This window comes from Sciurus vulgaris (assembly GCF_902686455.1).
Source record: "Sciurus vulgaris genome assembly, chromosome: 4".
In the NCBI taxonomy this organism is placed as follows: domain Eukaryota; kingdom Metazoa; phylum Chordata; class Mammalia; order Rodentia; family Sciuridae; genus Sciurus; species Sciurus vulgaris.
Window position 1 is genome coordinate 57,987,819 of NC_136464.1, and position 13,935 is coordinate 58,001,753.

Below are 13,935 nucleotides of genomic sequence, written 5' to 3' on the forward strand. Positions count from 1 at the left end.
ATATATGTCTGTTAAATCTAAATTATTAATTGTGTTATTGAGTTATATGGTTTCTTTGTTTAGTTTTTGTTTGGAAGATCTATCCAGTGGTGACAGTGGTGTGTTAAAGTCACCCAGAATTATTGTGTTGTGGTCTATTTGATTCCTGGAATTGAGAAGCATTTGTTTAATGTACATGGATGCACTGTTGTTAGGGGCATAAATATTTGTGATTGTTATGTCTTCCTGATTTATGGTTCCCTTAAGCAGTATGAAATGTCCTTCTTTATCCCTTCTGACTAACTTTGGCTTGAAGTCCACTTTATCTAAAATAAGGATGGAAACCCCCACTTTTTTACTGAGTCTGTGTGCGTGGTAGGTTTTTTCCCATCCTTCCACCTTTAGTCTGTGGATGTCCTTATCTATGAGATGACTCTCTTGGAGGCAGCATATTGTTGGGTCTTTCTTTTTAATCCAATCTGCCAGTCTATGTCTTTGTTTGATGAGTTTAGGCCATTAATGTTCAAGTTTATTATTGAGATAAGATTTGTATTTCCAGTCATTTGGGCTTATTTTTGGCTTTTAACTTGCCTTGGTTTCTCCTTTGATTGATTTTTCCTTAAAGGTAGTTCCTCCTTTTGTTGACCTAGATGGTCATTTTTCATTTCCTCCTTGTGGAATATTTTATTGAGAATATTCTGTAGTGCAGGCTTTCTATTTGTAAATTCTTTTAACTTTTGTTTATCACGGAAGGATTTTATTTCATTTTCAAATCTGAAGCTTAGTTTTTCTGGGCATAGGATTCTTGGTTGGCAACCATATTCTTTCAGAGACTGAAATATGTTGTTCCAGGCCCTTCTAGCTTTTAGGGTCTGAGCTGAGAAATCTGCTGATATCTGTATTAGTTTCCCCCTATATGTAATCTGATGCTTTTCTCTCGTGGGCTTCAAAATCCTATCTTTATTCTGTATGTTAGGCATTTTCATTATAATGTGCCTTGGTGTGGATCTGTTGTGATTTTGTGCATTTGGTATTCTGTAAGTCTCTTGTATTTGATTTTCCATTTCATTCTTCAGGTTTGGGAAATTTTCTGATATTAGTTCATTGAATAGGTTGTTCATTCCTTTAGTTTGTATCTCCGTGCCTTCCTCAATCCCGATAATTCTTAAATTTGATCTTTTCATGATGTCCTATAGTTCTTGGAGGTTCTGTTCATGATTTTGTACCATCTTCTCTGGGCAACTTTATTTTCAAGATTAAATATTTTGTCTTCATTGTCTGAGGTTCTGTCTTCCAAGTGGTCTAGTCTGTGGGTGATACTTTTCATTGATTTTTTTATTTGGCTTATTTTTTCCTTCATTTCAAGGATTTCCATTTGGTATTTTTTTGAGAATCTCCATCTCTTTGTTGAAATTATCTTTTGCTTCCTGTAATTGCTTTTCCAACTGCTTATTGGAATGATCATTCATTGCCTGCATTGCTCTCTTATCTCGTCCTTTGCTTCACAAATCATTTTAATTATGTATATTCCTAACTCCTTTTCTGACATTTCTTCTACCATGCTGTCACTGGATTCTATTAATATAGAATCTAGGTTTGTTTGGATCATTTTCTTCCCTTGTTTTTTTCATGTTGTCCATGTATCTTCCTCTCTAGCAGTGCAGATCTGGGGTATTGCAGTTTTCTCCTATAGGCTTATAGTGACCCTATAGGTTTCCAAAACCTCTTCTTTATGTTTGCAATCAATATTAGCAGTGCCCAGTACATACACTATTCAGCCCTGTACCAAATAGCCCCTATGAAGATGTTAACAATATTGTCATAAGAAATAGAATGTGTTCAATTATTATCTACAGTATAACAAACAGAGTTGCAATAAGGTTTGCAGTTTCTAATGGAGGACAAAGAGGATGGGAAGGGGTATAGGATGTAGCTGTTAATGGGATAAGAAAGGAGTATATAGAAGTTCTAAATCATAGAAAGAATGAAAGTGTAATCAAAAGAAGTTGGTTGTTAGCAAAAAGGGAGAAAGAGACTCTGAGGAAACAGGTAAAAAAGGAAAATAGAGTGAGAAAAATAAAGAAATAAAAAATTAAAAATTTTTAAAAAGGAGGAAAAAGAAAAAGAAAAAAAAAAAAATCTACACTATAACAGTGATATAGTATTCAAACCTCCCAGTCTTCAGTAGCCTGATGCATGAGAGGTACCTGACAATGAGCTTCTGGTCTCCAGCAGGAGTCTCAGGATGGGATTTACCCCATCTAAAGATGGGAGATACAGCTTCCAGGATTATCTAAGGTGGCTGCTCAGGCTTCCAAATATGTTGGCAAATGGGGAGCTGCATCTCGGGGTGTGGACGTAGTCAGCTGGAGGTCCTGGAGGCAGAGTGGTGTGGTCAGTCTGGGAGTCCTGGTGGTGGGAAGCAGTCAATCGGTCTGGGGGTCCCGGAGGCAGGGTGTGGTCGGTTGGGCTGAAGGGTCCTGGAGATGGGACTCGGTCTGTCCGGCCAGGGGTTCTATAGGTCCTGGCTGTTGTCTCAAAATGGTGGCAGCCACGTGTAACCAAACCTACAGGTACTGTGACAGTGAACTTCCAGCCACAGTAGGCAGCTGGCGATCCGGTCGTCTGCAGTCAGTCTGCTGGCTACTGGTGGACGATTGGCAGGTGGACCTCAGGTGGTGGGTGATGGGTAGGTGAAAGGCAGGAGATGGACAGGCAAGAGGCAGCCAAATGGCGGATGACAGGCGTCAGTTCTTTTTTATATTTTATTAAAGAAAGGATCTTGCTGAGCTGCTTAGGGCATCACTAAGTTGCTTAGGTTTGCTTTGAACTTGCGATTCTCCTGCCTCAGCCTCCCAAGCTGCTGGGATTACAGGCATGTGTCATCAGGTCTGACTTAGATGCAAATAAATAACTCCTTCTATATACACATAAAAGAAAAACGCCAAATCCTGTTCTTTAGGAAGACATGGAGAGCAAATAATACTTTAAGATCAACCATTAACATTTCTCCCCTTCCCTCAGGTGATCTGAGGGTACTAAACATTTGATGCTTAGTACCGTCAGATCACTGTGAAGAAAAAAGTTAATTAAATATTAGGTATAAGGCAGAATCCAAAACTAACTTTACTACAAAATGATTTTGGTATAAAACCTGAGTCAGTCAAATAAACTTCATTGTTGACTATGTCCCATACTTCCTTTTCTGTTCCACTGGGATCTACTTTTTTGTCCAAGGTCATCTTCTGTGGGACCCTAAGGTAGTCAATTGTTTAACATCATCAGGGCCTTGCTTGTGGACAAGATTTATTTTGGAAACAAAAACAATTTCTTTCTTCTTAACCAAAGATCAAAGATGTCTTTTTTTGCCACTTGCTTCTTTCAACCAGTTATAAACGCCTTCAGGGAAAGGAGTTACTGGGCAAGACCAGGCATTCTGTGCAGGCCATCTCTGTAGTGTGGTGACTAGTTACTGAAGAAGCCACTCATTTAACCCTTTCTCATCTGATATCATCCAAAGAATGAGCCAAAATGATCAGGATCACCAAGAACTCCTAACCCAGGTACAACTTTAAAAATATTTTTGGATGTATCTTCACTTCTTCAATCATGCCCCCAACTGAGCCACTACTGAGTCAAGAATCCCTTCCCACTTACTAGAGGTCTCTAAGGAACAGATGCTTCACAAACTTGTTCAAGGTAGGAACTGGGGATCAAAATCAAGGCCTTGCATATGCGAGGCAAGCACTTTGCCACTGAGCTATATCCCAGCCTGGCTCTTTTTTTTTTTTTTTTTTTTTTCTTAATGAATATTTTTACTTGGAGATGGACACAATACCTTTATTTCATTTATTTATTATGTGGTGCTGAGAGAATCAAACTCAGTGTCTCACACATGCTAGGCAAGCACTCTACCACTGAGCTACGGCCCCAGCTGAGCTCTTTGTTTTTAGCTATTGAGAAATTAAGATATTTTCAGTCTTTTGCCTTCCTTTCCCCATTGTCTCTAATGTTCTGGAGCTTCCTGGAATTCTGGACCAGGGACCTCAAACTTTCCCTATAATCACTAGTCCTATGATCTCTCCCAACGTTTTTAAGCTCATCAAACAAAATTTAGGTTTAATTTGAATTGGGCCTGAACAATATTTTGCTCTTCTAATTTAATTTAGTCTTACACTTTTCCTGTAACTTTTCCATTTCTTTTTGGAGAAGCTGAGATTCTTCTTCATTATGATGTATCTCCTGACACATATCTTCAGGAAGCAAGATATTTGGGGGGATACACAAAATCAAACTGCAAAAACAACTGCTCCATTTTGCCAAAAAGGTTAACAAAATGTTCTTTCATGAAGCAAAGAAACTTCTCTGGACACCTCACAGCCTGGGATTCCCTCTGGTTTCTTCAGAATAACCTGTACAACAGCCTATGTCACTTCAAAGAGGCAGTCTTGAAATGCAATGTAGATCCTTAATATGCAAGTTGATGGTGTGAAGCCAAAGAACAGGGCCTCATAGGTCATTGGATCCACTGACATCTTAGTTTACTTTTCTATCCTCAGTTATGAAAACTCGTAGTGACCATGGAGGTGATGAAGTTGACCACGTGCAGGCTTCCTGCCACCTCCTCTAAGGGACCACAAGCTGCTAAATATGAGCCACACCAGTGGCTCCTCAGTATTCCAACCTGAATTATTTAACTTTTTTACAACTTGGGATACTCTGGTTCATTCTCAATGAATGAAACCTAAACTATTTTTTCCCCTGAAAAGTTTGGGAATCATTTCTTTCATTTATAAGCAGAATGTAATTAGATCTTATGGCCTCCACATACAGGAAAAAAAATAAAAATAACAATAAAACCAGAAGAGAACTGGAGGCGGTGGTGCATGCCTGTAATCCCAGCAGCCCGGGAGGCTGAGGTAGGAGGATCGTGAGTTCAAAGCCAGCCTCAGCAACTGTGAGGTACTAAGCAACTCCGGGAGACTCTGTCTCTAAATAAAATACAAAATAGGGCTGGGGAATGTGGCTCAGTGGCCAAGTGCCCCTGAGTTCAATCCCCAGTACCACCCCCACCCCACCCCTCAAAAAAAATCAAAAAGCCAGAAGAAGAGTTCAAAACTCCTAAACCTGGGGCTGGGGCTGTAGCTCGTGGTAGAGCACTTGCCTAGCATATGTGAGGCACTAGGTTTGATCCTCAGCACCACATTAAAAAAATAAATAAAGCTATGTCCATGTACAACTAAAAAAATTTTTTTAAAAAACCTCCTAAATCTAAAAGGGTAATATGTTCTTAATATAGGGCTGTCTACAGAGCAGATAAGATCATTTGGTTTTCGTTGTTGAATTTTTTCACATGATTATACCATTTTCTTAGTATTCAAGCAGCGGCCTCTGGGTGAATATTAAGAGTGTAAAACTCATCCATACAATTACAGATGATCACAGAGGGTGAGGAATCTTCTGATAACAAATGCTGACTTAGGGTGGGAACAGGAAAGGCAAAGTGATTAAGATAACCCGTGGAGAAAAAATGAGGGTGATAATTCAGAAGGAAGTGGGGAAGCTCGGGGCTGATAGAACCGGTGTGTGGCTGCTGCCGCTCGAGTCATACTCAGCAATTCACTGTCCTCCAGCATGTCTTCAGGTTTATTAAGTGTGTTTTTGGACCCCGCATTCACACAGAGCACATGGACGGCCTTCTCGTCATCTCCCGTAGATACAAAAATTAATACTGGGTCGTGACCTTCCTGAGAATGAGGTTACTGGCTTTAAAAGTCTGGTTGGATTTTATGGTTACATGGGGGAGATTTTATGAGAGCTAGAAGTTCTCTGGTATTTCTCCTTGGTATGTGGTTCCTGGTTGTTTTCTTAGAAAGTTCTTTTTTAAAAAATTTTTTTTCCTGTCCTAGGTTTTTATTTCAAAATCTAATAATAAGGATTGGGTATAGTTCAGTGGCAGCCCACATGCAGTGACAGACCACATGCTTAGTAAGTGCAAGGGCCTGGGTTCCATCCCAGCACTGAAAACAAAACAAAAAAATGAACGAATGAAAAAACTATCCAATGATCATGATAAAAAATGATAATAAAAACAATAGGTGGCATACTCTTGTAATCCTAGGGACTTAGGAGGCTGAAGTAGGAGGATTGTAAATTTGAGGCCAGTCTTGACAACTTTGAGAGACCCAGATAAAAAGGGCCAGGAATGTAGCTCAGTTGGATTCAATCCTAGTAACACACACGCACGCGAACACACACACGCGAACACACACACACACACCCCACACACACCAAAAAAATGAATGAATAAAAAAAATGGATATAATGCTTCCAAATTAAATTTTCTCAAAGAGATTATTACATTTCTCTGAATTTCAGAATGACCAAAAGGTCTATTTGGGGGCTGGGACTGTAGCTCAGTGGTAGAGTGCTTGCCTTGCATATGTGAGGCACTGGGTTCAATCCTCAGCACCACAGAAAAATAAATGAATATAATAAAGGCATTGTGCTGGGCAAGGGGGCACATGCCTGTAATCCTAGTGGTTTAGGAGGCTGAGATAGGAGGATCGCAAGTTCAAAGCCAGACTCAGCAAAAGTGAGGCACTAAGAACCTCAGTGAGACTCTGTCTCTAAATAAAATACAAAATAGGGCTGGGGATGGGGCTCAGTGACCCAGTGCCCCTGAATTCCATCTCCAGAACCCAAAAATAAATAAATAAATAAATGCATAAATAAAGCCATTGTGTCCATCTACAACTAAAAATATCCTTTTAAAAAGGTTCATTTGTTTACTGTTATTACAATATGAATATATCCATGTGTATGTCCAATACCATATACTGATAGAACCAGCAACTTAATTTTGTAACACTCTGTTGTTGCCCTAACATATTTTTCTGTCTTCTTAACTCATGATTAGTAAGTGATAATGATAATCAAAAGCAATACTCAGGCAATAGGCTAGTGTGGTGCTGGGAGAGGTATTGGCAGGGGCAGCGCTGCTGCCAAGGCCAGGGGCTGACCCATCTGACTTCTCATTCATGCCGAGCCCACTTGAGCTGCAGCCATGTCTGGGACAAGAAGATTTTTGATCCTACAATGAGTAAGAAGAAGAAGAAGAAGCCCTTATGTTAGTTGAGGAAGGGAATGCCCAGACTGAAGAAACCCAGCCCTCTGAACCAAAAGAAGTGGAACCAGAACAAACTGAGGGTAAGGATGTGGAAGCGGACGAAGGAGACAGTAGGACAAAAGACGCTTCTGATGATCTAGATGACTTGAACTTCTTCAATCAAAAGAAAAAGAAGGGCTGGGGAGATAGCTCAGCTGGTGGAGTGCTTGCCTCGCAAACACAAGGCCCTGAGTTCGATCCCCAGCACCGCAAAAGGAAAAAAAAAAAAAAGATTTGATATTGATGAAGCTGAAAAAGGTGTAAAGAATCTTAAGATTCAAAGTGATGTTCAAGAGCCATCTGAACCAGAGGATGATCTTGATATTATGCTTGGCAATAAAAAGAAGAATGTCAAGTTCTCACATGAGGATAAAATACTAGAGAAAGACGAAGCTTTAGAAGATGAAGATAGCAACAAAGATGATGGGCTCTCATTCAGTAACCAGACAGGCCCTGCTTGGGCAGACTCAGAGACTACACCTCTGAGGAGCTACTGAATCGGTGTTCAACATCATGAGGGAAAAGAATCATCTAGATATGGTTACTGGAGAGAAAATTTGTTATGAAACCTCTACAGGTTGTCTGAGTAGGAACCAAGAAAACTTCTTTCGTCAACTTTACAGATATCTGTAAACTATTACATTGTCAACCCAAACATCTCCTTGCATTTTTATTGGTAGAATTGGGTCCAAGTGGTTCTGAAGATGGTAATAACCAACTTGTAATCAAAGATCCCAATAGAAACAGACAGAAAATGTCTTGAGAAGATACATTAAGAAATACATCACTTGCTACACATGCCACTCACCAGACACAATCCTGCAGAAGGACTCCCGACTCTGTTTCTTACAGTGTGGAACATGTCATTCTCTGATGCGGTTGTAGCCTGGCTTCCAGGCTGTCACGGGCAAGCAAGCACAGTTCCGAGCTAAACTAACTTATCACCACTGATTTCGCAAAGTATATTGTGGAGATTTGGCTGGACAGGTTTACCGTCAGAATGGATATGCCACTGTATTAAAAACAAGATAGAAAAGCTGCAAAGTTCTTTGCTGAGTGGTTAGTTGATCTGAAATCCTTGCAGGATGCCGAAGCTCAAGCTGTTGACATACTCATTGCCTAATTTAACAACTGTCAGAAAAACATGATGCGGTAAGGAGGTGCTTTTTCAAAATCATAAAATGCAAGATAAATTAAGTTATTATAACAGTGAAAAAAAAAAAAAGATATTCATTGAAGGTGACTATGGAAAGAGCCAGGCACGGTGGCACATGCCTGTAATCCCAGCAGCTCCGGAGGCTGAGGCAGGAGGATCGAGAGTTCAAAGCCAGCCTCAGCAAAAGCAAGGCACTAAGCAATTCAATGAGACCCTGTTTCTAAATAAAATACAGAATAGAGCTGGGGATGTGGCTCAGAGGTAAAGCACCCCTGGGTTCAATTTCTGGTACCAAAGTTGAAGTGGGCGGAAAGAAGCACTGCAACAGCTACTTAAAAAACAAAATGGATGAGCTTTTTAAAAAGATATATCTAGGGGCTGGGGATATAGCTCAGTTGGTATTTTCCTCACAAGCACAAGGCCCTGGGTTCAATCCCCAGCACCACACACACACATACACACACACACACACACACACACAAAACACACACACACACACACACACACACAATATATATATATATATATATATATAGCCTGGAGTTGTGACTCAGTGGTATTGCTTCTGTTTGCCTTAATGACTAGTCAGCAAGTTTACCTGAGATGTAGCTATCCCTTCTTACAGTCCAATCAAATTAACCTGATAGAACAGCAACTTCATTTTGTAACTGACATTCTTTTCTGGGGGGCACTGGGGATTGAACCCAGGGGTGCTTTACCACTGAGCCATGTCCCCAGCCTTTTTTTGTATTTTGAGACAGGTTCTTGCTAAGTTGCTTAGGGCCTCACTAAGTTGCTGAGGCTGGCCTCAAACTTGTGACCCTCCTGCCTTACCCTCCCTGATCACTGGGATTACAGGTGTGTGCCTCCAGGCCTAGCAAAAATGCATGTCTTTATGAAGCCCCTCCTCTCACATGATTCAGGGAGAAACTGACAACATGGGCTCAAACTGGGATCTGAATAGAGATGAGCAAGAGAGAGATAACCCAGAAATCCCTGCTGAGTTTTAGACAATTTCAACAACTTTCCTCAAGGAATTCTAAAAGGAAAAATCTCTCCTCCACCCAGTGTGCCCCATCCCCAATTAATAGCAAAAAACAGAATGGCATTTTAGTTTATTTTAAATGTTTTTGCAGTGCTGGGAATTGAACCCAGGCAGGGCCTCATGAATTCTAGGTGAGCACTCTACCACTGAGCTACACTGAGTTTTGGTGCTGGGGATTGAACCCAGGGGCACTTAATCACTGAGCCACATCCCCAGAACTTTTAATTTTGAGACAGGGTCTCACTAAGTTGATTAGAGCCTCGCTAAATTGCTGAGGCTGACCTTGAACTTGTGATTTTCCTGCCTTAGCTACTGGGATTACAGGCCATAAATTTGTTCTTAATAACTAGGATTTCCCAAAATGTGCCATGTGGAAGACCTTCAGGGTCTTCTATAAATTTCAACTTTTTTCATAGGCAAGTGCAGACTTGTCAGGTAATATGCAGTCTTCTGGTAACAGGCATTCAATATATACTAAGTGAATAAAGTAAATGGATGAAGTAAATGAATGAAGCATGACTTTAGCTATTAATTGTCTAGATTTAGCAATGCTGAGAAGGATATTGCAAACAATTTGTGGCAAAGATGCATTTTATTAGCTCAGTCTATAGTCTTTGTCTGGATAACTGGTTTATGGGGTGAGGGAAAGAACAAAAAGGTTCTTTGAAGTAAAACTGTGGCCCCAATAGTCGTTAATTCTGGCCCCAATTATACCACGTTGCCAACACTTCTAAGTGTTCTGAGCATGAGTATTTCATGTAAGATTTTGCAAACTTCACACAGAATAATGAGCCAATTGTTTAAGAAAGAGAGGGTCCCTAATTACCTTTTGGCAATTCCACAGTAACAGAGACAAACAACACTGAAACACAGTTTTGGCAGAATTCAAGCAGATAAAGCAGTTTTTGTTAAAGGATCCAATATTGCCCAAGAAATTCGGTTTATGCTATGGCAAAATAATGATTAAATGTAACATTGCCATAACTCCAGACTCAACCAAAGCCAGCGTGTACGAAGTAATAGTAAGATCCAGCCACTCGTCACATTGGTTTCCCAAACCAACTCTCGACATTGTCTGCTCTGTGTCATTCCCGACATGGAGTAGGCCAATGTAACAGTTCTCAAAGCATGTGCCAGGGGACCTTGGGGCAGCTATGGGGAGAAAGGATTCTCATGGAATTATTTTACTGTTTTCACAGTAAGAAGACACTACCTTTTTCACTCTCATTCTCTTACAAAGGTACAACGGAATTTTCCAAAAGCTACATGACATGTTATATTACAAGAGCTATGAGAATCAAGCTGTTAAGCCAAAACACAAAATCTGCCACATGTCACTTATTCTTTTTTGTTTTGGAAAGTAATCATTTTCATAAAAGATCATTTTTATTTATTTATTTTTTTTGTGCTGGGGATCGAACCCAGGGCCTTATGCTTACAAGGCAAGCACTCTACTGACTGAGCTATCTCCCCAGCCCCAAAGATCATGTTTATTTTATTATCTTTTTTAAAATATATTTTTAGTTGTCAATGGATCTTTATACGCAGTGCTGAGAATCGAACCCAATGCCTCACGCATGCTAGGCAAGTACTCTACCACTGTGCTATGACCCCTGCCCAAAAGGTCATGCTTAAATGTAGTGGGTTTATTACTATTTTATCATCAATTGTTAAAATTCTCAATTTTAATTTCAAATAGAGTAAATATAGAAAGATATAGCCACATAAACAAAGGCTCTTTGGTGTCTTCTAACTTGTCAAGTGCAAAGGAGCCTTAGGACCAAAATGTTTGAGAAGCACTCATCTTGAGAAGCAGCAACATCTCCAAAGGCGGCTCTTTCGGGAGCCATACTCAGGGAAGCCGTGTTTGAGGAACAGGCTATGTGAACAGAGGGCAGGACTGCAGAGCAGACGGTGAGATTTTCTACTGATACAGAAAAAAGTCTTAAAAGCATAAAAAGTCATTACAGACAGCAAATGACAAATAGCAGAGTATGTTGATGGCTACTGGGATAAGGACTGGTTTTAAGATCACTGCCTGTTATACTTGAAAGTTATCTTTTGAAATCAAGTTGAGTAAGAGAGTCAAGAAGAAAAGTTAAGATTTAAGACTGTCTTAGAGATCTTATTTTCAAAGCTTGGCATACAGAAAGAGTTCAGTAAGTAGTTGTTAAATAAAGGAATACATACATAAATGAAGTTGAATAAGGTTAGTAGGAAAGTGGCTATATCAAGAAAGGCTCAAAAGGGGGGTTGTTCTAGAATAACTTCTCAAGACAGTTGAAGAGATGAGAGCAGCTGAGATGAAGTGCCACATCAGTGTCCTCAAGAAACCTCCCTCCTGTCTTTGCTTCCTCTTGATCCTCCTTGATTTCCTTTTAAGGTTCGATGAAAGGATGTTATTAAATAACAATTGTTTCATCTCAAGCTTAACATCCTAAACTCAGCATGACCCAAATAGAACTCTTGATTCTAATGCATGTCACCCACAGAAACGCACTTTGCCTGCTGACTTCCACTTATTCTTGATTCTTTTCCTCTGGTGCTCTACATTTAACCCTTTAGCATGTCTTGTGGTTCTAATTCCAAGATTCCACATTGATTTTATCCACTTCTATCCCTACTCCATCATCCTAGTGCAAACCACTTTTGTCTCTTACTTGGATTAATCTTTCTTATTTATTTATTTATTTTGGTACTGGGGATTTAACCAAGGTCCTTAACCACGGAGTCTCATCCCCATCCCTTTAGGGTCCTTCTGAGTTGCTTAGAGCCTTGCTAAGTTGCTGAGGCTGGCTTTGAATCTGCAATCCTTCTTCCCCAAACTCTCAAGCTATTGTGATTACAGACATGCACCACTGTACCCAGCTGGATTAATCTTTATAAAACCTAGCTTGTCTTCCTGATTTCCTTGGTGTGCCCCTTCCTCCTCCTATTCTCTCCTTAGAAGCCAGAATAGTTGAGTTTCCTTAAAATTCCAATCGGGCCTGGGTTCAATTCTCAACACCCCCAGAAATAAAATTAAATAAAAAGGAGTGAGGGTATAGCTTAGTGGTAAAGAGCCCCTGGGTTCAAATCCCAGTACCAAAAAAAAAAAAAAAAAAAAAAGTTGGAATTTTAAGTTGGGTGTGATGGTGCACACCCATAATCTCAGCTCTTGGGAGGATCATTTTAGTATAGGAGTTTAAGACCAGTTTGGGATTACAAATTCAAGGCAAGCCTCAGAAATTTAGTGAGGCCCTCAGCAACTTAGTGAGACCCTGTCTTAAAGTAAAAAAACAAAAAAGGCTGGGGATATGGCTCAGTGGTAAAGTGCCCCTGATTTAAATCTCCCGTACCCAAAAGAAAAAAAAAAAAAGGCTGTAATAGGTAGGCATCTGGCTAAATGGATAAATTCCTGCTGTTTACCTTGACTTACAAAGGCCCTCCATTTCAACTCCCTAAGCCTGCCCCATTCCATTCCTTTCCCCACCCCCATCTGCTCTACCCACACTGACCTTTCATATCTTCTAAAATGCCGCTCACCCAGGTGTGGTGGCACCACCTGTAATTCCAGTGACTTGGGAGGCTGAGGCAGGAAAATTGGTCAATCAAGGCCAGCCTCAGCAATTTAGTGAGGCCTTCGGCAACTTAGTGACCCTGTCTCAAAATTACACGCGAGGCACTGGGTTCGATCCCCAGATCACATTAAAAAACTAAGCAAACAAAATAAAGGTATTGTGTCCATCTACAACTAAAAACGTATTTAAAATATTAAATAAATAAGTAAATAAAACTCTTTCCAAACCTTGTTCTAGCTGAACACTCCCTGGAGTGCTCTGCCAAGGATTACGAGGCTGCTTTCCCCCCATTAAGTTCTCAGTTAAATGTCACCTTTCAACTCTCAAAGGCCTTTCCAGGTCACCATAGCTGAACAGCAAGCACCCTTCCCCAAAACATCTACCAAATCACTTGGTTTTCCTTGCTTAATACACTTACCTGAATATTTATGTACTTGCTCCATGAGAGCAGAACCTCATTTATCTTGTTCACCAGTACAGTCTATGCTTAGAAAAGTGACAATAGTTCCTGGCCAATAATGGAGTTTAATAAATATTAAATACTGAGTGAACTATACATTGCTGTTAAACAGTTTTTTTCTTGGCAAATTGATCTCAAAGGAAAAACAAGGTGATTATCATGCACATAAACATACATAAATGCATGTTTGTGTGTGTTATATATGTATATATGAGGTTTTTGGGGGAAGGGGTATGGGGTATTGAACCCAAGGGACTTTACTACTAAACTATCCCCAGCTCTTTTTATTTTGAGATAGCTACATCCTCAACCCCCACTAAGTTGTGAGGGTCTAAGTTGCCAACACTGGTCTTAAACTTTTGGTTCTTCTATTTCAGTCTCCCAAACTGCTGTGATTACAGGCATGGCCACTGTGCCCAGGAGTGTGTGCATGTGAGTGTGTGAGAGTGTGAGAGAGAGAGTGTGTGTGTGTGTGTGTGTGTGTGTTATTCAATCTTCGAGCTGACCTAGTCCTAAACTTGCAGAAGTAAATTAATAGGCAAGTCAACACAGAGGTATTCTCTATAT

The 13,935-nt window shown here is 40.2% G+C and overlaps 2 pseudogenes across 2 annotated transcripts; one reads left to right on the forward strand and one right to left on the reverse strand.

The window, feature by feature from the left end:
• Nucleotides 1-3,943: 3,943 nt before the first annotated feature.
• On the reverse strand, nucleotides 3,944-4,992 carry LOC306658711 (protein MIS12 homolog; annotated as a pseudogene). The gene has a single exon. The product of its transcript is annotated as a protein MIS12 homolog (transcript).
• Nucleotides 4,560-8,384, forward strand: LOC306660219 (eukaryotic translation initiation factor 2 subunit 2-like; annotated as a pseudogene). Its single transcript has 2 exons — nucleotides 4,560-4,565; nucleotides 7,333-8,384. The product of its transcript is annotated as a eukaryotic translation initiation factor 2 subunit 2-like (transcript).
• Nucleotides 8,385-13,935: the final 5,551 nt, after the last annotated feature.